A 23,581-nucleotide genomic window follows, 5' to 3' on the forward strand; every position below is an offset into this window, starting at 1 on the left:
TCCTGTGGTGTCTGACACAGGGTCAGCATCCTTGACTGGGAGCTGTCATGGTTGGTACTGGCCCTGGAGCTTCTTGTTACTGGGATTGTGCTAGATGACCCTCACTTACTCCTGGCAGCTTGACATTTTCCTACTTACTTCTAAACCTGAAAATTTGCTGTGTGTTCCATTTTCAATATTGTGAAAATGAGACAAGTGTTCACACTAAAATCCCTAGATGAACTATATTTGAAATTTTGCTTATGTCGGCCTTTTGTTTTCTGCCACCAAGCCAATTTGCTATCTGGGACAGAATCTCTCTTCTGATAGTACTTTAATATTTAAAGTCTTTGTTTTAGAATGTGGTTCAAGGCATGTTGAAAGTCTAAGTAAACATGCTTTCCTGCCTCAATTTATTCACAACTTCAAAAAATTTCAGGTGTTTTATATCTAGATCCACTTACAGAATCTATAGACTCTATCAATATAGATTCTATAGCTGTTCTTATGGCTTTTCTTCTTTTAGATTATTCCTGTTTCAGTGTCAGACTCTATATTAGAAATTCCATCGAGATATCCTATACTTCAAACAAATCCATGCTGAATTTTAGTTTATTGGATCTTTGTAGGACCAATTCTTGGGCTAGCTGTAGGCCTTTATACCTAATTTTGCCTACAAATTTGAGTTCTCAAAATTATCCAGAGCTCAGGTTGCATACAATTCCATCCTGGTGATTTACTTTACTTTTATTTATCAGTTAGGCCTAGAACATCCCTTATATTTATCTTTCTTGGATTTAGCCTATTTGGACTACTTCAGTTATTTATTTGAATATTTGTGTCCAAATATCCTCTTCAGTAAAATGTGTCAGACTTTTGATTTATTCTCTTTTGTATTTTTTATTTACATACTTTGGTTTGTAAGTCTAACTGCTTCTTTGGCTGGCTTTCTGCCAATAATAAATTAAAAGAAAGAAAAAACCCTCAGCAACCAGAAAATCCTTTTTAACTTTTTTTTTTTTAAAGCATTCCTTAAACTCTTCAAAATACTTTATGAAATTCATCTGACCTGCCTCCCTTTAGGGCAACATTTCTCTAACTGTGCTTTGTTTTTGCCTAAAATAAAGGGTTTTGTGATCTAGCTGGCATGGGAAAGGCTATGTATTTATTCATGCTTACTCTGTACCCCAACACCTAACCCCTGGAAACTGGTTTAGTGATTCATAATTCACTGTGGCATTTTTAAAGACTCTGAGATATCCTGCATACAGAAACCAGATCAATTTTGTTTGACCTACTTACCGCCCCCATAAACACCTATTATCCCACAACCTGGTATTCCATAGAACACCTTTGTGACCTTTGAACTTAGGAGTTTCCTTATTCTCTTTCAGGCAATCTTTACATTTTTAGATACACTTCTTGTTTCTCTTAACTGGTTTATTTCTTTTCTAGTTAGAGTGGCTCAGTCTTTATTCTGTTGTATCCTTAAAATTAATTTGAAAATTTTGTGCCCATGTTTAGCTTGGACTTTCTGAAACACAAATTTGAAACTATTTCTTTTCTTTTTCTGTAACACAGTCTCTGGATTGCCTTTTTTTTTTTTTTTCATGTTTCTTTAGAGTGTTGGTACTGGATTGAGTCAGATAACTGATAGAGAATACTTGGAATGATCATGAGTTTTAGGTCTTGTACTTGTGAATATTTTTTCCACTTATAATTTTCCCATCTTTTTTTTTTTTTTTGACAGGTTCACGTGGCCCAAATTAAACTTTTCTAATGATACTTACTTTGAAAGGAAGAATAATTTATTACTTATTTCTATATTCCATGTTAAAATGGTTATTTTAATATTTTTAACAATACTAATGTTTTCAGCTGTTTTTGTTAATAGTTCATGTGTGATTTTTAAGCTTTCATTGCTTATGATAGGGAATAAGTAAAATAGCATATTAACATTTTATTTCCCAATTAACCCACTTAGAATAAAATTGTATCAGAAATTTATATCACAGTACTCCCTCCATACTGTCTTTGCATTTGCTCTTTCTTCAGCTTGAAGGCTCTTGTCAATGTCATTTTCTCAGTAAGACCTATTTTCACCACTGGATTCAAAATTGCAGTCCCCTCCCCAAACTACCTACTCTAATTCCCTATTTCATTTTTGTCTCTTCTCCTGATCAATATGTAAAGTGTACTACACATTTTATTTATCCATTTTGTTTGTTCTCTAATAGAAGATAAGCTCCCTGAGAGCAAATGTTTTTATCCATTTTGTCACTGCTTTGTCTCTGCTGTCTGGAACAGTGTGAGATGTTATTGATGCTTTAATACATTTTTATTAAATATCTAAGTAGACTATAGAAAATGCATTCCATAAAATTTGATATCTATTCATAATACAAAATCAAACTATGATTAGAAGGTATAGACATTAAGCAAACATTTTTTTTTAAATTTTAAGTTTTTATTTTAATTCCAGTTATTTAACTGGAACATACAGTGCTATATTAGTTTCAGGTGTACAATATAGTGAGCAAGCATGAATATTTACTGGTGAAAAATAGAAAGCCTTCCTTTTTAATATTGGAGATAAGATATTACTAACCAACAAGACAACATTTCTCTGCATTTGCTTAGGAAGCCCTAACTAAAATCATGCAGGAAGAAAAAGAAGTAAGAACTCTTAGCATTGAAGAGGAAGAGGTAATGTTATCACTAGTCATTGAAGATGTTTGTCCATGTAGAAAAACCAAAAGAATCTATAAGTAAAGTATTAGAATGAATAAGAGGTTAGTTAGTAAGTCTGCTGCAAACAAAATCAATATACAAAATCAATTACATTTCTGTGCTGCACTATAACTATTGAGAAAAGGCAATGGAATACCATTTATAGTATTGTCATAAATATAAAGTCTACCTAGAAATAACTCTTAACAAATATAGGCAACATCTGTATTGAGAAATTTATAAAACAAAGACACTTAAGAAAGCCTAGGGGCACCTGGGTGTCTCAGTTGGTTGAGAGTCCAACTCTTGATTTCACCTCAGGTCATGGTCCCAGGTTTGTGGGATTGAACCCTGTGTCTGGTTCTGTGCTGAACGTGGAGCCTGCTTAAGATGCTTGCTTGCTCACTTGCTCTCTCTACCCCTTCTCTCTCTCCCTCTGCCCCTCTCACTTGCGCGCTCTCTCTCTCTCTCTCTCTCAAGAAAACCTAAGTGAAGGGAGAATAAAAAATAATAGGAAATTTCAGTCTACTAATGATGTGATTCTCCTCAAATTGTTTTAGAAACTTTATGAAACTAAAATCAAATAAATCCTTTTACCTCCCTACCCAACATGGAACATACAACCTAATTTTTAACTTTCATTAGGAAATGGAAGAATGAATGGGGGATTTGACCTACCAGATATTAAGCTATAAAACTATAGCAATTAAGGCACTGTGGTATTGAGAAGATAGAAAAATAGATGATTATAAGAGAATAGAGAAACCAAGAGCACACTCTGGAAACTTTCTTTATAATGGCCTAATTCTGAGCTAGGTGGAAAAAAAGAATTGTCAATAAATGGTGCTGTGACAATTGGTTATGAATATGGAAAAAATAGACACCACCTCATGTCATGCATAAAATAATTCAGATTGTATAAGGCAAAGGTGAAAGCTGTTAGAAAAAATATACAGGGAAATATTTTTTTTACAACCCTCAGGTAAGGAAGAATTTTTTAAAAAACACAGCATCAGCCATGAAGAAAAAGAGTTAATTTTACTATGTTAATACAGTATTCATCAAAGGACTTAAGTAAAAAACAAAACAAAACAAAACAAAAGCACTACAACCTGGGAGGAGATATGTATAATATATATTACTTAAAAAAGATCGGCATTGGGGCGCCTGGGTGGCTCAGTCGGTTAAGTGTCCGACTTCAGCTCAGGTCATGATCTCGCGGTCCATGAGTTCGAGCCCCGCATCGGGCTCTGGGCTGACAGCTCAGAGCCTGGAGCCTGTTTCAGATTCTGTGTCTCCCTCTCTCTCTGACCCTCTCCCGTTCATGCTCTATCTCTCCCTGTCTCAAAAATAAATAAACATTAAAAAAAATTTAAAAAAAAATAAATAAAAAATAAAAAAGATCGGCATGGAGAATAAAGAACAAGTCTATGCTGAAAAGAACAACAACCCTAAACACAATAGGCAAAGGACCTGAATCAGTACCTTGCCAAAGAGAAAACATAAATGGTCAAAAATCATGAGAAGATACACATGAGTAATCAAGAAAACAAATTTAAACCACTATGACATACCATTTCTCAGCATATTGGAAAAACTGAGGCCAGCAATAACAGCTGTTATAGAGTTTTGGAACTTGTAGTCAGTCTGCCAGAGAGAAAGTTGTTACAACAAATTTGGAAAGCATTTTGGCTTTATCTTGTTAAGTGTAAGATGCCGATTCTCCTCCTAGGTACATACTCTGGATAAAGTCTTAGACAAATAATCAGATTATCAAAGTATTTACAAAATAATTGTTTAAAAAAATTTAATAGACCTTACTTTTCTCATTAACATATTTAGCTTTACTGAGGCATAACTGACAAAATTGTAAGATATTTAAAACGTACACTGTGATGATTTGGTTATGTATAAATTGTGAAAGGATTCCTCTCATCTAGCTAATTAACCTGTTCACTGAGACAATTTAAGATGAAGTGTAGGAATATCCTGACTCGCCTCCTTCCATGGACACAACAGATCCCCAACTTCAAATGGAATAATTTCTTCTGGAAAATTAGTGAAAACTAGATGAACAGCATCTCCACAGCAAAGGGCAAAAGGGCAACATCAAGATGGGTAGGAGAGAAGGTTATGCTCTTGCCAAAAACCCCACCCCAGGCTTAGTATCCCACAACGAGGAGGGATCTCAAAACTACGGAACTTTCCCTTAGGTTCTAGAGGTTTTTGCTCCACTGGATCAGGCATCCCAAACTTTTGGTTCTGATCCAGAGAGATAAGCCTTCAAAATGTAAAACCATCGAGGATTACATCTGGGAGAACTATAGAGCTGTAGAGAATGGAGAACCCACCCTTAAAGGGCTCATGTGTAGATTGACTTGCCCCAGGACCAGTGCAAAAGCAGCAGTTAGAAAAGTGTTTAGAAAATGTGTGAAAGAGACCCATGTACTAATCTCAAAGTGACTGCCCAAGGGGCAGAAACCTGTTTGGGACTCTCTCCAGGGACAGAAGTGCTGGCCTCTGCCATTTTTGTGACCTCATATTGCCTTGCTATTGTTGGCACTGGCAGATACCACTGTGGCAGTCTACCTTCAGCTTGCTAGCACAGGTGGGCATACTCTGCCTCACTTACATCATAGCCATACCATAGCCAGCTGGGAAAGAACCCTGCCCTACCCTGCACCATAGCTGGCCAGGCAGGTGCCCTGCTCCCCACCTAAGCTAAAGCCATGTCACTCAGGGCAAGCATCCTGACCGTCTGCATCACAGCTATGGTTTGCTACAGTTGGCAGGTCTAGAAGCCCACCTAGAGGATGCCTTTGGAGTGCTTGGTTCTGGCAGTCAGGGACAATTGTGCTTCTGAGACCCAAAAGTCCTCTCCTTCAAGACTGGGAGAGGTAGCTGTTTTGCCTAACACATAGACACAAACACAGAGAATAAGACAAAATGAGACAGAAGGCTATATACCATATGGAAGAACAAGACAAAAGCTCAGAAAAACCTTTATGAGATGGAAGTAATTAATTTACTTGAAAAAGAGCTCAAATGGTCATAAAGATGCTCACTGGACTAGAGAGAAGAATATGTAAACACAGTGAGAAATCCAACAAAGAGAAAATATAAGACAGTACCAGACAGAAGTACCTGAACTGAAGAATACAATAACTGAACTGAAAAATATCCCAGTTGGGTTCAACAGCTGACTGCATGATGCAGAAGAATGGATCAGTGGGCTGTAAGACAGGAATGGAACTTCCCCAGACAGAACAACAACAACACAGCAAGTAAAGATACTTTAAGGGACATAAAAGACAATATCAAACAACAACAAAAAGTAAAGATACCTGAAGGGACATAAAAGACAATATCAAAGGGAACAAATTCTGCATTATAAGGATTCAGAAGGTAGAGAGAGAGAGAGAGAGAGAGAGAGAGAGAGAGAGAGAGAGAGAGAGAGAGAAAGGAGCAGAAAACTTATTTGAAGAAATAATGGCTAAAAACTTCCCTAATCTGGGGAGGAAAACACACATTCACGTATGGAAATCCCAGAGAGCTCCAAAAAAGAAGGACCTAAAGAAATGTACACTAAGATACATTATAATTAAAATATCAAAAGTTCAGAATCTTAAAAGCTGCAAGAGAAAACAACTTGTTATGTACAAGGGAAACCACATAAGACTACCAGCAGATCTTTCAGAAAGTACAGGCCTGAAGGGAGTGGGATGACCTATTCAAAGTATTGATAAAAAACAAAAACAAACCCAAAACTTCCAACAAAGAATACTTTTCCCTGCAAGATTATTGTTGGGAATGGAAGGAGAGAGAAAGGGTTTTCCAGATGAGCAAAGTTAAAAGAGTTTATCACTACTAAACAGGACTTATAAAAAATGTTAAAGGGACTTCTTTAACCTGAAAAGAAATGATTCTAATGAGAAGAAAACATATGAAAGGAAAAATCTTACTGTAAATGGTAAATATATAGTGAGATGGTATATTAATAATTGATAAAGCTAGTATCTAGGTCAAAAGACAAAGTAAAATAACAAAAACTATAATAATTAAGAGCTATATAAAAACATAAAACTTGACCTCAAAACTATATAATGTATGTGTGTGGGGATAAAAATGTAGCATTTTTGAGTTTATTCAAATTTAAGTTGCTGTCACCTTAAAAATAGACTATTACAGGGGCATCTCAGTGGCTCAGCTGGTTACGTTTCTGACTTTTGATTTTGGCTCAGGTCATGATCTCACAGTTGGTGGAGTTGAGCCCCCTTGCTTGGGATTCTCGTTCTCTCTCTGTCCCTCCCCTCCTGGCACTCTCTCTCTCAAATCAACTTAAAAAAAATAGACTATTACATACATAAGATGCTGTATATGAACCTCATAGTAACTACAAAGTAAAAACTTATAGTAAATGTAGAAAATAAACAAACATCACACCAAAGAAACAAACCACAAGGGAAGAGAGCAAGAGAAGAGACAAAGAGGAACTAAAAAAACCCAGCCAGAAAACAGTTATCAGAACGACAATAAATACACACTTATCAATGATTACTTTAAATGTAAATGGACTAAATTCTCCAAAAGATAGAGTAGCTGAATAGATTAAAAACAAAAACAAACTCCTCTATATGCTGCATAAAAGAGACTCACTTCAGAAGTAAGGACATGTTCAGACAAAGTAAAGAAGTGGAAAAAGATATTCTATGCATATGAAAAAGAAATGAAAGCTGGTATAGCTGTACTGATATCAGATGAAATAGACTTAGAACAAAGACAGTATTAAAAGACAAAAGACATCACTTAATGATAAAGGGGTCAATCTAGTGAGAAGATAGAACATTTATATATACATATGCATCCAAAATAGAAGCACCAAAATCTATAAATCAAATATTAACAGACCTAAAGGGAGAATGTGATAGCAATACAATTAATAGCGGACTTTACACTCCCACTCACATTATTGGGTAGATCATCCAGAAAATAAGTAAGGAAACATCAGCTTTAACCCCTTAGGAGAGATAGACTTAATAGGTATATATAGAAAATTCCAGCCAGAAGTAGCATAATATACATTTTTCTCAAGTGCACATGGAATTTACTTCTGAACAGATCACATGTTAAGCCACAAAACAAATCTCAATAAATTCAAGAAGACTGAATTCATATCAAGCATCATTTCTGACCTCAAATGTGTGAAACTACTAATCAACTAGAAAAACACAGGAAAAGCCACAAAATGTGGAGATTGAACAGTATACAACTAAGAAACCAATGGGTCATTGAAGAAATCAAAGGAGAAATAAAAATATATCTAGAGACAAATGAAAACAGAAATTTGATTTACAGAAATTTACAGGATGCAGCAATATCAGTTATAAAAGGGAAATTCATAGCAATACACGCCTCCCTCATGAAACCAGAAATATCTCAAATAAGAGGAGCTAACTTTACACCAAAGAACTAGAAAAAGAAGAAAACAGTGAAACCCAAAGTTAGTGGAAGGAAGTAAATAATAAAGATCAGAGTAGAAGTAAATGAAATAAAAACTAGAAAGAATACAAGAGATCAATATAATTAAGAACAGGCTCTTTGAAAAGATAAACTGAATTGATAAACCTATAGCTAGTCGCCAGGAGAAAAGGGGAGAGGGCTCAAACAAATAGAAATGGAACAAGTTACAATTGATACCTCAGAGATACAAAGACTCATAAGCGAATACTATGAACAGTTATCCACCAACAAATTAGACACCCTAGAAGAAATGGATAAATTGAATCTTCTAAGACTTCTAATCTTGAATCATGAAGAAATAGGAAATCTGAATAGACCCATCACTAGTATAGAGATTAAATAAGTAGTCAAAAACCTTTCAACAAACAAAAGTCCGGGATCAGATGGCTTCACAGGTGAATTCTATCAAACATTCAGAAATGATTTAATACATACCCTTATCAAACTATTCGAAAAATTGAAGAGGTGAGAAGGCTTCCAAACTCATGAGGCCAGCATTGCCCTGATGCCACAACCAGATAATAAGACCACAAAAAAAAAATTACAGGCCAATATATCTGATAAACATTGATGAAAAAATCCTGAACAACATATTAGCCAACTGAATTCCACAGTACATTAAAAGGGTCCTATGTCATGGTCAAGTGGGTTTTATTCCAGGGTTACAAAGATGGTTCAAGGTGTACAAATCAATGTGATAAACATACATATAAACAAGATGAAAGAAAACGTATCTCAATAGATACAGAAAAAGAACTTGATGAAATTTAATATCCATTTATGATAAAACCTCTTAACAAAGTGAATATAGAGGGAGTGTACCTAAATGTAATAAAGGCCGTATATGACAAACCCACAGCTAATGTCATCAGTGAAAAATTAAAGCTTTTCTTCTAAGATTGGGAACAAGACCAGTATGCCCACTATCCCCAACCCCTAGTATTTAACATAGTATTGGAAACTTTAGCCACAGAAATTAGGCAAGAAAAAGAAATAAAAGGAATCTAAATTGGAAAGGAAGAAGTAAAACTATTATATTTGTAGGTGACATGATGCTATACATAGAAAACCCTAGAGACTCCAGCAAAACCTGTTAGAGCTAATAAATGAATTGAGTAAAGTTGCAGGACCAAAATTAATATACAGAAATCTGTTGTATTTCTATATACAAATAATGAACTATCAGAAAGAGAAACCAGAAAATAATCCCCTTCACAATTGCATCAGAAAAGGTAAAATACCTAGGAATAAATATAACTCAGAAGGTGAAAAGACCTGATGAAAGAAATTGAAGATGACACAAATAAATGGAAATATATTCCATGTTTATGGATTGGAATAATTAATATTATGAAAATGTCTATAGTGCCCCTAAAAAATCTATAGGTTCAATGCAATCTCTTTGAAAATTCCAGTGTCTGTTTTCACAGAAATAGAAGAAAAAAATCCCAGGACTCCTATGGACCCACAAAAGACCCTGAATAGCCAAAGCAATCTTGAGAAAGAAGAACAAAGTTGAAGGTATAATGCTCTCTGATTTCTACTATACTACAAAGTTATAGTAACCATAACAATATGCTATTGGCATAAAAACAGAATACATACATCAATGGAACAGAATTAGAGGTACCAGAAATGAAACTCATAATTTATGTGGTCAGTTAATTTACCATAAAGGTGGCAAGAATATATAATACATCAACAATAAATGATGTTGGTAAAAATGGAGAGCTAAATGCAAAATAATGAAACTGGACCAACTATCTTATACCGTATACAAAAATTAAGTCAAAATGAATTAAAGATTTGAATGTAAAGCCTGAAAGTTTAACACAGTTCCTAGAAGAAAACACAGGTGGTAAGCTCCTCAATATCAGTCATAGCCTTGCTTTTTAAATATGACTCCAAAGGCCAGGGCAACACATGCAAAAATAAACTATTGGGACTACATTAAAGCAAAAAGTTTCTGCACAGTGAAGAAAACCATCAATAAAATGAAAAGGCAACTACTGAATGGGAGGAGATGTTTGCAAATTATATATCTGATAAAGTGTTAATATCCAAATATATAAAGAATTCCTACAGCTCAGTAGCCAAAAAAAATTCAGTTGAAAAATTGACAGAGAATCTAAATAGACATTAAAAAAATTATTTTAGAGAGAGGGAGATCGGGAGGTGGGGATAGGGGGCGGGGAGAAGGGCAGGGGCGGGGGAGAGAGAGAGGGAGAGAGAGAATGAATGAATGAATGAATGAATATATCTTAACCCAGGGCTTGATCCCATGACCTTGGGATCATGACCCTGAGCCAAAATGAAGAGTTGGATTCTCAACTGACTAAGCTACCCAGGCACCCCTGAATAGACATTTTTCTAATGAAGACATACAGATGGCTGGCATATGTATGGAAAGATGCTCAGCATCACACCATCAAGGAAATATAAATCAAAACCACAATGAGATGTTGCTTCATACCTGTCAGAATGGCTTTTATTGAAATAACAAATGTGTTGGCAAGGATGTGGAGAAAAGGGAACCCTTGGCCACCGTTGGTGGGAATGTAAGTTCATATAACCCCTATGGAAAACAGTTTTCTCAAAAATTAAAAATAGAACTACTGTATGATTGAGTAATTCCACTTTTAGGTATCTGTCTGAAGAAACAACACAAATTCCAAAAGATAAATATGTCTCTGTTTTATTCCAGTATTAATTAAAATAGCCAAGATATGGAAACAGCCTGAGTGTCCATTGATAGATGAACGGATAAAGAAGATGTATGTTTTATTTATACATTTGTATGTACATATACAATGGAATGCTACTCGGCCATAAAAAAGAATTATGTCTTGCTGTTTGTGACAGCATAGATGGACCCTAGAGGGTATTATGCTAAAGGAAATAAATCAGATAAGGACAAATACTGCATTATGTCACTCATAAGTAGAATCTAAAAAAAAAAAATGAAAGAAATCCAGACTGATAGATACAGATAACACAGTGGTGGTTGCCACAGGGGAGGAGGATTGGTGAGAGCAAAATAGGTGAAAAGTATCAAGAGGTACAGATTTTCAGTTATAAAATAAGTCATGGGATTGTAGTATAGAGCATGGTGAATACTGTCAATAATCTTGTATTGGAGCACCTGGGTGAATGAGTCAGTTAAGTGTCTGACCCTTTATCTCCGCTCAGGTCATGATCTCACAATTTGTGAGCTTGAGCCCAGCATTGGGCTTGGTGCTGACAGCACAGAGCCTGCTTGGGATTCTCTCTCTCTCTCTCTCTCTCTCTCTCTCTCTCTCTCTCTCTCTCTCTCTCTCACTCTCTCTCTCTCACTCTCTCTCTCTCACTCTCTCACTCACTCTCTCACTCTCACTCTCTCACTCTCTCTTTCTGCCCTCCCTCACTTGCATGCGTGTTCTCTCTCTCTCATAATAATTAAACTTAAAAAATTTAAATATAATATTAATTTGGTATGATGACAGATGGTAACTAGATTTATTATGATTAGTTCACAATGTATATAAATGTCTAATTGCCATACACACAAAACAAATATGTCAATTATACTTGAATAATACCTCATATACTTTATCTACAAATTTGTAAGTATATCATTTATATGTATCATATACATGTATATTTCAGTGACAACATTTAAGTTCTGTTTTCTTAGCAATTTTTTTTTAAGTTTATTTCTTTTGAGAGAGACAGAGACAATGTGAGTGGGGGAGAGCAGAGAGAGGGGGAGAGAGAGAATCCCAAGCAGGCTTTGTGCTACTAGCACAGAACCTGACACAGGGCTTGAACCCACGAAGCCATGAGATCAGGACCTGAGTCAAAGCCAAGAGGCAGACACTTAACTGAGCCACCCAACCACCCCTTAGCAAATTTTAATTACACAATTCAGTGTTATCAACTAAAGTTCCTATTTTACACATTAGAGCCTTAGACCTTATTCATCTTATAGCTGAAAGTGTATGGACTTCATTTTTAGAGCAGTTTTAGGTTCACAGCAAAATTGAGGGTGAGTTTGCATATATTGTCTGTCCCCCTATATGTTCAGCCTCTCCCATAATCAATATTGCTCACCAGAGAAGTGTATTCATAACAATCGATGAATGTACATTGACACATCATCATCACCCAAATTCCATAGTTCACATCAGGGTTTATTCTTGGCTTTGTACATTTTATGGGTTTTGACTAATGTGTCATGACATTATCTACCATTATAGTATCCTAGAGAAAAGTGTCACTGCCCTAAAAATCCTATATGCTCCACCTATTCATTCCTTTCTCCTTGGGCAACCACTGTTCTTTTTACTGTCTCCATAGTTGTGCTTTTTCCAGGTAATCCTATAGTTGGAATCATACAGTATGTAGCATTTTCAGATTGGCTTCTTTGACTCAGTAATATGCAGCTAGGATTTCTCTTTGTCTTTTTATTGCTTGAGGGCTTTTTAGTGCTGGATGATATGACATTGTCTGGATATACAACAGCTTATCCATTGATCTGCTGAAGGGCATTTTGGTGGCTTCCAAGTTTTGGTAATTATGAAAAAGCTGCTTTAAACATCCATGTGCAGGTTTGTGCATGGTCCTAAGTTTTCAACTATTCTGGGTAAAGGAGTACATTTGCTGGATCATATGGTAAGAATATATTCAGTTTTGTAAGAAACTGCCAAACTGTCTTCCAAAATGGTTGTACCATTTTGGATTCCCAGCAGCAATGAGTGAGAGTCCCTGTTACTTTACATACTTGCCAGCATTTGGTTTTGTCAGTGTTTGGATTTTGGTTTTTGTGACAGTTAGAATCATTGTTTTTAATTGGAGGGGAAAAAAACCCTCAGACATTTATCAAAAGAGTGATTTTAAAAATTGAGAGTTGCTGTGTGATAAAATGCCATAAAACTATACACATACATTGTACCAAAGCTGATGCACAGGTTTTGATATTGTAACGTAATTAGGTAAGATGTAACTATCGGAGATAACTGGGTGAAGGCCACACAGGCCATTTCTGTACTATTTCTGCAACTTCCTGTATCCCTATAATTTTTTCAAAATAAAAAGATAAATGGTTTGAGAGTTTTCTCCTTGTAGATGAAATACTGTTCAGCCATGAAAACAGTGAACTATTGATAAAAACCACAGGGCTGCATCTCAGAACATGATATTGAATAAAAAAGCAATTTGCATGAAAAACAATACAGTGTAAAGCTCAAAACACACAACCTAAACAATAGATCATTCTGAGATACAATTGTGATAAAACTATGAAGAAAAGCAAGTGAATGATAAGGAACAAAAGAGAGGATAGTGTTTATCTAGAGGGGTAAGGGAGGGTATGTGAGCAAAAACATGGATGTGGGCGTCCTTAAAGAGGGTTGTGGTGTTCTTTTTCTAAAACCTTTATTAATTACTATTTTATAACAACTCTTTTAAGAAGCCTTTAAAGTTTAAAAACCTGATCTTTTATTTAGTATTTAATAATCACCTTTATTGAAAGAATAAGATTAAGTTATATTCAGTGAAATTTAAACTTTATTAAAAAATTTTTTTTTTTTGTTATTTTGAGAGAGAGAGTAGGGAAGGGGCAGAGAGAGAGGGAGACACAGAATCTGAAGCAGATTCAGGGCTCTGAGCTGTCAGCACAGAGCCTGACACGGGCTTGAACTCAAAAACCATGAGATCATGACCTGAGCGCCAAAGTCCTACACTTAACCAACTGAGCCACCCAGGCACCCCTGAAATTTAAGCATTTTTGATAGAGCATATAATTATAGAGCATCTAAGTAAGAGAACATTGAGTTCTAGTTTAAGTTCTTGTTTGACTCTAAGGTTAAGTTGGTTTTAGTCAGTGGCTCTTGAAAAGTCATCCCTGGACCAGCAATGTCAGTACTTCTTGGATATTTGTTAGAAAAGTAAATTCTCAGACCTAAGCCCAGACCTACCTTCTGGGAGAGGGGCCCCGCAATCTCAATTTTAACACTAGCCTATTAGGTAATCCTGATGTACACAGAATTTTAAGAACCATTAGTAAGTTTAATTTTTTCATCCATAAAACTAGATCAGCTTTTCCCAAAGTGTGCTGGTTAAAGACTGATCATGTGCAGGATGTTTTTAGGTGATATGTGTCAGCATTTTAAATATCACTGTGTACCTATTTTAATGTTTTTTAGAATAACGTAGCTTACCAAGACTATGAGTTCATTATTGTTTCAAATATGGCTAAATTTTAGAAAAGAGAAAAATCTGCTTGAACTTAATGTAAATAGAAATAGTAAGCCAAAATAATGTGAAGAATATTACATAGGAGAGAATATTATAAAGTTAATAGTTCTCAAGTGTTGAGGTTTCAGTAATCCTGAAGTGGATGAATCTTCAAAATATTTTCCATTCTAGGGATGCCTGATTATCTCAGTCAGTAGGGCATGTGACTCTTGACCTTGAGGTTGTGAGTTCAAGCCCCCATGCTGGGCGTAGAGCTTATTTAAAAAATATTTTCTGTTATAAAATTATGAGCTTCCTATGGTTATTTTTCTTACAGTTTTGCCTCTTTAATATTACTTTGTAAAATTCAAGCTAATTATTAAAATTTTAGTCTCTGCAGCTTGTGCTGGGAGGGGAATGGTCTGTTGATGGGCTTTTTTTTTTTTTTTAAATTTTTTTTTTTCAACGTTTTTTATTTATTTTTGGGACAGAGAGAGACAGAGCACGAACGGGGGAGGGGCAGAGAGAGAGGGAGACACAGAATCGGAAACAGGCTCCAGGCTCCGAGCCGTCAGCCCAGAGCCTGACGCGGGGCTCGAACTCACAGACCGCGAGATCGTGACCTGGCTGAAGTCGGATGCTTAACCGACTGCGCCACCCAGGCGCCCCCCCCTTTTTTTTTTAAAAAATTTTTTTTTTCCAACGTTTTTTATTTATTTTTGGGACAGAGAGAGACAGAGCATGAACGGGGGAGGGGCAGAGAGAGAGGGATGTTGATGGGCTTTTGTATTGGGGAATATATATCTGAGATTCAGAATGTAACCATGGCTAATGGACAGTGTGATTAATTCACATGCAGATCTTCCAAATGAAATATATTAAGGACAAATCTGTTTTGAAAATACCATTTAATTTTAGAAGCATTTTCTTCCTTTCATAACCTGTAGTATTTATAGTGGAATAGGCAGATGTTTTTATATGAAAAAAATAATGTGAATTTTGGGGACAGTAATAAGCATTTTCATAATTAGGGATTTATACTCCATAAGAGTCTACGTAAATTATAAATAGCTACAACATAACCAGTCTTTTAAACTGGCATTTTTAAACCACTTTATTGAGCTATGATTCACATACCATATAGTTCACCCATTTGAAGCATACAATTCACAGTTGTGCAGCCATCACCAGGCACAATTTTAGAACATTTTCATCACCCTGAAAAGAAACCCAACATCTCTTAGTCATTACTTTCCATATCTTCTGCACTCTCAACTCTAGGCAACTACTTTATTTACTTTTGTGTCCATGGATTTTCTTACTCTGTACATTTCTTATAAAGGGGCTCATATGATGTGTGGTCTTTTGTGACTGGCTTCCTTAACTTTTTATATTTTTAAGATTCATCCACATTATAGCACGTACCAGTACTTTATTCTTTTTATTGCTGAATAACATTGTATTGCATTGATATGTTTTGTATATCCATTCACCAGTTGATGGATGTTTGGGTTGATTCCACTTTTTGCTTATTATGGTTAATACTGTTATGAGCACACATAGGCAAGTTTTTGTGTGAGTGTATGTTTGTATTTCTCTTGGGTTTATACCTAGGCATGGAATTGCTAGGTTAGGTTATATTTAACATTTAAGGAACTGACTGGATCTCAAAAACATTTTCATTCAAAGTAGAACTATGACTTTATATAAAGCTCAGTGTACTCTAATTTTTAATAAGGTATCAATTTTGCTTGTCAGTGGTTTTATACAAAATATCTCTCCAAAATTCTGTTTGGCAAAATCATCATTAAAACACATGTTTTTGAAAACAGCAGCTTACAAACTGCCATTCTACATCACAATTTATCATCATTTATCAAAATTGTCACATCTTTCTGTGACATGTTTCTTTCTCTGCATATTTTATTGCTGCCTGTGTCATTTAGCATTTAGGAAAAATTGGCATAGAATCTGATTCCTGAGATGATGATGGAATTCATGTGTTTTTTAGGGTTGACTTTTACAAATAAATTATATGCTGTTAAGAAAATGATGGTAGTTTTTTCTTTTAGAATTGTCATTTCAACAATAATAAACACTTAAACATTAACATCTTGGTCTAGCTACATCTGACACTTCTATTTTACATGCTGTCCTATTTATTAACTATATATGTAAATGTTTATTTTTTTGAGAGCGAGCGTGTGAGCAGGGGAGGGGCAGAGAGCGAGGGAGTCACAGAATGTGAAGTGGTTTCCAGGCTCTGAGCTGTCAGCACAGAGCCTGAGGTGGGGCTTGAACTCTTGAACAGCGTTATCATGACCTGAGCCAAAGTTGGACACTTAACCAACTGAGCCACCCAGGTGCCCCATTTGTTAATATTTTGAAGTTTTAGGAAGAGGTACTTTTTTATATAATCAGATTTTATGTTCAGTAAATTGTTAATATTTGACTTTGTCTTACTTTATTGCAGCACTTTTTTGTACCAAATTAGCTACCTTTGGATTCCTTCTTAGGAAAGCTCTTCAGGATGTATCCTTTTTATATCTACTTACAAAATTGGTTTTAGTAGCTTATTGTTAGAAAGGAGTGTTTCTGGGGGAAAAAACGAAATCACTAAATGCACTAGGTAGTTGAGTAACAGAGAAGTAACAGCATAGAAAAAAGATGCTTCTCAGGGAAGAGAAAGAAAAAAATAATGATTAGATTTGAATAAGGTTTATGTTTAAAAAAATTTTTTTTATAACGTCTATTTTTGAGAGAGCATGAGCAGGGGAGGGGTAGAGAGACAGGGAGACACAGAATACGAAGCAGGCTCCAGGCTCTGAGCTGTCAGCACAGAGCCTGACACGGGGCTTGAACTCACTGTGAGATCATGACCTGAGCTGAAGTTGGACGCTTAACTGACTGAGCCACACAGACACCCCAAAAGTTTTTGTTTATTTTGAGAGCAAGCGAACTAGAGTGGGGAGGGGCAGAGAAGGAGAGAATCCCAAGTAGGCTCCACACTGTCAGCGCAGAGCCCCATGTAGGGCTTCAACCCATGAACCATGAGATCACAACCTAAGCCCAAATTAGACACTTAAGTGACTGAGCCATCCAGCCACCCCCAGGATAATCTTATTTTAAAGTCATGTGATCAGGAACCCTAATTCCATCTGCAGTGTTACTTCCTGCATGCCATGTAACATAACCTATTCACAGGGTTAGATGTGGACATCTTTGGAGGGCTGTTATTCTGCCGATCATGGTACACTGGTAAAACAGTGCCCTCATTGAAACCAGGCTAGCTGTTTCTACTTCTTCCTCAGATGATATCAGTTAAGTAAGAAAAGAGAAAATGGATTTGCAAATATGTAGTTCAATACATAATTCTTGTTCCTTAATTTATATGCTATTAATAAAGCTTAGAAATCATATAGGCAAAATCATCTTGGTTAGAAAAATGTACGTCTTACACTCTTGCATGGTTTTTCATGCTGGCTTCTATGGTAGTCCTTACTAATGAAATGCAATCTTTACTTTCCTGGTCTCTCTCCCACTTTTTGGGGGGATATACTTGAAGGTGAGGGCTATATTCTTAACTTCAATTTACGTGTCCATTCAATGAATATTTATTAAGCACTTTTGATGTGCCAGTTATTTCTCTGAACATTCTGATATATCTGTAGGGAAAAAAAGATTTCAGTTCTCTAGTGGGAGAAGACATCCTATTTCTGAGAGGTGATGAATGAAAAACTAGACCAGGTCAGGAAGGATTGAGAGTGCCAGGGGCAGGGGTGGTTTGCAGGTTTTAAATAGGTTATCTGAGTAGACCTCATTAGGAAGATGATATTTGATTAAAGACTTTAAGGACTTAGGAGTTACTTATGTGGATCACTGGGGAAATTGTGTTGGAGCCACAATAAAATCTCTATGGTAGGAACATTCCAGGACTATTCAAGGAGACTTCATGTAGGTGGCTTTGGCTACATTGTTGAACACAGACTGAAGGATGCCAAGGGTATAAGTGGGGGACTACCCCATTGAAGTCCTACAGGAGAGAGATTATGTAGCTCGGATCAAGGTGGTAGCAGTGAAAGTGATGTTGAAGTCATTGTGGATTTGCTGTCATTTGGAGATGGGGACAATAGGCTTGTCGATAGTGTGGATGTGGGATAGGACAGAAAAAGGTGTTAAGGATCACTTCAAGTTTTCAGCCTGATAAATTGGAAGGATGAAGTTGCCATCAATTGTGATAGGGAAGGCTGTGAGAGGAGCAGGCTTGATGGACAAGATCTGGAGTTAGTGTTGAGAGTGTTAAAAGTTTGAGATACTGTAAGACATCTAATGACAGAAGAAAAGGCAATCCCATATATGGATCTGGGGTTCAGGAAAGAGGTCTGCAGTATACATGAATATGGGAGTTGTCAGCATACAGTAGATGCTGATTAAACCAGGAGACTGAGACCACCAAATAAGCAGGCGTAGACTGACTTGAGAATGAGACTGGGGGCTGAGTCCTGGGACATCTAGCTTGAGAGATGGGGGCAAGGAGGGGAAACCAGATAAGGAGGCTTAGATGGAACCCCAGTATCCAACACACTGTTCGGTCATAGTGGGCAACAGATGTTTGTTTAGTGGGTAAAGGCACAAAGGAGAGGTAAAATAGTATACTGTTTTATACTAGTATATATCTTATGTAATGGTGAATCTTGTTTCTCTTGGTACAATATATTAAAAGGTGAAAAAAGGATCAATTTTCATTTATCTCATCAGTGAACAGGTGGAGAGTCATGGAGATTAGAGTAAAAATAGACCTGTCTTTTTTTCTATTCTATAAATATATATAAGAAAAAGAATAAACATTCATTTTAGTAAGTTGAAGAATTTGTTTTTCAATGCAACTACTTTTATTTTTTATTTTTTTTATTTATTTATTTTTTTAATTTATTTTTGGGACAGAGAGAGACAGAGCATGAACTGGGGAGGGGCAGAGAGAGAGGGAGACACAGAATCGGAAACAGGCTCCAGGCTCCGAGCCATCAGCCCAGAGCCTGACGCGGGGCTCGAACTCACGGACCGCGAGATCGTGACCTGGCTGAAGTCGGACGCTTAACCGACTGCGCCACCCAGGCGCCCCAACAACTACTTTTAATCTTCATGGTACTAAATACGCTAGTGTGGCTAATTGTTGGAGAAAATGTGTAAAAATGACCCTTCTGTATAGAGATGAATCTATTTCTTATGATTGATGATTTCATTGTTTGTGAATATAGAGTAGCAATAAGGAGTTACGACTAATTTTAGAAATTATCCCATATATGTATTTATTTAGTATTTATACATACTAAAGTAGTTTTGCAACTTTAAAACGAATTGATATTTATTAATGTGATTTTGTTTGCACATATTTGATAATTTATAAGTAGAATTTTCAACATTGTGTATGGTCCTAATTGGTATTAATGGTAATTTGGAAATTGTGTTGAGCATGTATCTTGCTAGAGTAGAGAAGATGTGGACATTTTCTTCAAGGATTTCATATCCTAGGGTACAAAGTTAAGATATTTATGGAAATGTACATAAACAATTTAGTTGGGAAATGTAATATGATGTTATTGAAGTTCTGTTTGACTCCCATCTTACTATGTCTTCTGAGAGGGTAATTCATTAAACAATAGACCGAATAAGTAGAAATATCTACAAACTTGAGTTCTGACACTGTGGGAGAGGAGTAGAAAATTGAACTCACAAACTTAGCTGCCTTGATGTGGATGAAGGTTCTATGACTTGGATGGCCATTGTTCTTAAATATTCACATCTTTTAAAGTGAATTAAGTTTTGATTACATGGGTGCTGAGCTGTCCATGAGAAGTAGTGACTCAGTGTGGGGAGGTATGTGAGTGTTTTCCAGACAGAAGAGTCCAAAATGACTGAAGGAAGTAGTGAAACGTTTGTTAAGGTTGAAGTGTGAATAGGAACCAGCAATTTAAGAAGACTCATTTGTAACTTGGAGCCTTTTCTTGAACGTGAAACTTGAATTTTTTTTTTTTTATGAGAGTTTTAAATTCCCTGAAGATATAGCCCATTACTCGAGATCTGTTATATATTTAGCCTCAGGAAAGTTATGTCAACTGTGTTATTGCTTCTTGTTTTCGTTTATTTTTAGTACAGGCTTTCAGAAAGGCCTTAGCTGAATGGTAGGACAAAGGCTGTGATGCCTGCCCTTGCTGCTCTGTGCCACCCCTCTCTGCGTTTCACTGATTCATTCAGGGACTTTGTTGTCATACCGCCTCTCTTACTAAGTAGTATGAGTGTGTATTGGGGGCGGGGGTTCCCTGATTTATGATTTATAAATTCTAATGTTTGGGTATTAGATGGAGATGGTAAATACAGAAATCTTCCTTGGAAGAGAATTTGTCCTGAACTATTTTGAGAAAACACGCAAGGCATTTAAATTTACATTTTCAATTAAAGCATAGGGAAACCATTTACAACAAGGATGCAGAAGTTGATGCTGTTGTTTATTGTATTATATGCTGGTTATAGACCCTCGTTTTACAGTTATTTCTCTGATGCAGTAAAAAAAGAATGCCTAGCACCATAGCAACCCCCATGAAATGAGGCATATGCTGTTTCCAAGACTCACAATATGCTTTTCTGATACTGTTTGCTCATAAACATGTTTATTGTAGGTGTTGTCTGAGACAGGGGCTGCTCTCCTATGGAAATCCTCTCTTGAACATACTAGTTTCTGATTCTCCTTGAGGAAGAATGAAGCTCTTTTTGACTTTTTCACCTTAGAGAATTTGACACTTTAAGTATTGATAACATGATCAGTGACTGACATGTGTCTCTATGACTTGTGACTGTTTTGTCATAAGTTACCCTAGTTTTAAAGTACCTTAGAGCCTCCCACTCTATTTTGAGTAGGAGGGAGGTGAGGCACAGTGAAATAAATACTCTGTGTACTATAGTGATGCCTTCACTATAAATCATCATGCTCTATGTCTTAAAAGTCACTGTGTATACCAGAAACAGTATTAGATGGGAAGTCTGACTAGGGATCACATTCTGGTTTTTGTCATTTAAGACTTTCAGCCTTTGGTTTTGGCACTTCTGAATGTAGAGAATCGTTAAATTACAAAGTTAAACATATGACATCCTTTTGGCATAGCAGGACACAATATGCTGAGTGCCCAGATGTACATCCATTCCTCTGGTGGAGAAGACTATATATGTGGTAAGGGAGAGACTGTTCCTGAAGAAGGAACAGAGACTAGATGGTCAGTTTTGGAATATGACTTGTAGGGAAGGCCTGTGAGGAAGCTATCATTCTATAAATGTGAACTTGTGATTTAGCAAAGCTCTAGCTTTGTTTTTGTTTTTGTTTTGCAGAGGACGCCTATAAGGGCATCTATAGTTGGGACCCAGTGTGTGAAAATAATGACTCACAGCGAGTGGAGCCTAGTGACGTTTGGGGCATGTGACCCAAGTCTTTTTCATTTAGCGTCCCAGGCTAGGGGGCTACAAGGATCTTCTGAAAGATACTAGGCATGATTATCTTGCTGCCCTTAAAACGAAATCGTCCAAATTTTGTTTGAACAAATGTTTTAGGGAAATGTTTACCTCCATGTTTTAAACATAACTCTTGATTGTTTATTTAGCTTCTTATTTGGGGAAAAGAGTATGGAATTTAGGTTGGAGGAAATTATTTGAGAGAATTTCTTAGGAGTAACCTAATGTAGATAGTTAGAGAATGAGTTTTCTTTTTTAAAAAAAAAAAATTTTTTTTTTTTTTTGGGGCGCCTGGGTGGCGCAGTCGGTTAAGCGTCCGACTTCAGCCAGGTCACGATCTCGCAGTCCGTGAGTTCGAGCCCCGCGTCAGGCTCTGGGCTGATGGCTCGGAGCCTGGAGCCTGTTTCCGATTCTGTGTCTCCCTCTCTCTCTGCCTCCCCCGTTCATGCTGTGTCTCTCTCTGTCCCAAAAATAAATAAAAAACGTTGAAAAAAGATTTAAAAAAAAAAATTTTTTTTTTTAACGTTTATTTATTTTTGAGACAGAGACAGAGCATGAACAGGGGAGGGGCAGAGAGAGAGGGAGACACAGAATCCGAAACAGGCTCCAGGTTCTGAGCTGTCAGCACAGAGCCCGACGCGGGGCTCGAACTCCCGGACCGTGAGATCATGACCTGAGCTGAAGTCGGACGCTTAACCGACCGAACCACCCAAGCGCCCCAAGAATGAGTTTTCTTAAAAACAAGCCATTCTAAGTTCAAATATTTTATTTTCCTTAACGATGGTGGAATAGGAAGGAGATGTTATGGTTTGAGGATTTTATTATTTAACTAATAACTGATAGATATAAGTAACAATTATTTGGGAAGAATGATATAATGATACAGTATTAGAAGATTTAAGAGTCTGTACACCGAGGAATTGAAAGTGGCTGATCATGTGATTTTATGGACAGAGTGTATCTCATTATTCAGTCTTCTAACTAAAATGGCAAAAGTATTGTTGATCCAGAGTAATTTTAAGTATTAAAAGATACTTTATTCATTCGACAAGTATTTAGTTGAGTGCTTACCATGTGCCGATACCTATGCAGATTCGGAGGATGTATCTATGTGCTAGAAAGAAGAAAATCCTGGCCTTAATGGATTTTACAGACAAGGAGAGAAGAGGCTTCACCTAGTGGTGGCAAATGTGATGGGATTTTCACAGCGCTCGCTGCAGTGGGTATCAGATCTAACACTGTGGCTGAGACTTGAGGAGGAGGAGTGGGACTGTGTCACTTGGATACAATGTGCTTTCATTGCCTCATGAAATTCTAAAACCATTTCTTTAAACTCTGTCTGATTTTCCCTTTTTCACAGCCGAGTGAAGCTGTGTTTCTTGACTGGTTTGTATTCACATAAGTTCAAATAATGTTTGTTAAATAAGTTAACAACTTATGCCTAGATCAGTCACCTAGTCTGCGCAGAGCTTCAGCAAGATCATTGCAGAGCTGTTCCTGGTTGTAGCCCAGGCTCCTTCCATTGTACCACACTGCCCTTTGGGTGTGCAGGGATGTGTAGATGCATGGCAGCTCAGAAAGGTACAGTTTTATGTATTCCACACTCACAATAGGAAAGCCATTTCACACAGTACAAATA

This window comes from Neofelis nebulosa, chromosome 3 (genome assembly GCF_028018385.1).
Source record: "Neofelis nebulosa isolate mNeoNeb1 chromosome 3, mNeoNeb1.pri, whole genome shotgun sequence".
Lineage (NCBI taxonomy): Eukaryota > Metazoa > Chordata > Mammalia > Carnivora > Felidae > Neofelis > Neofelis nebulosa.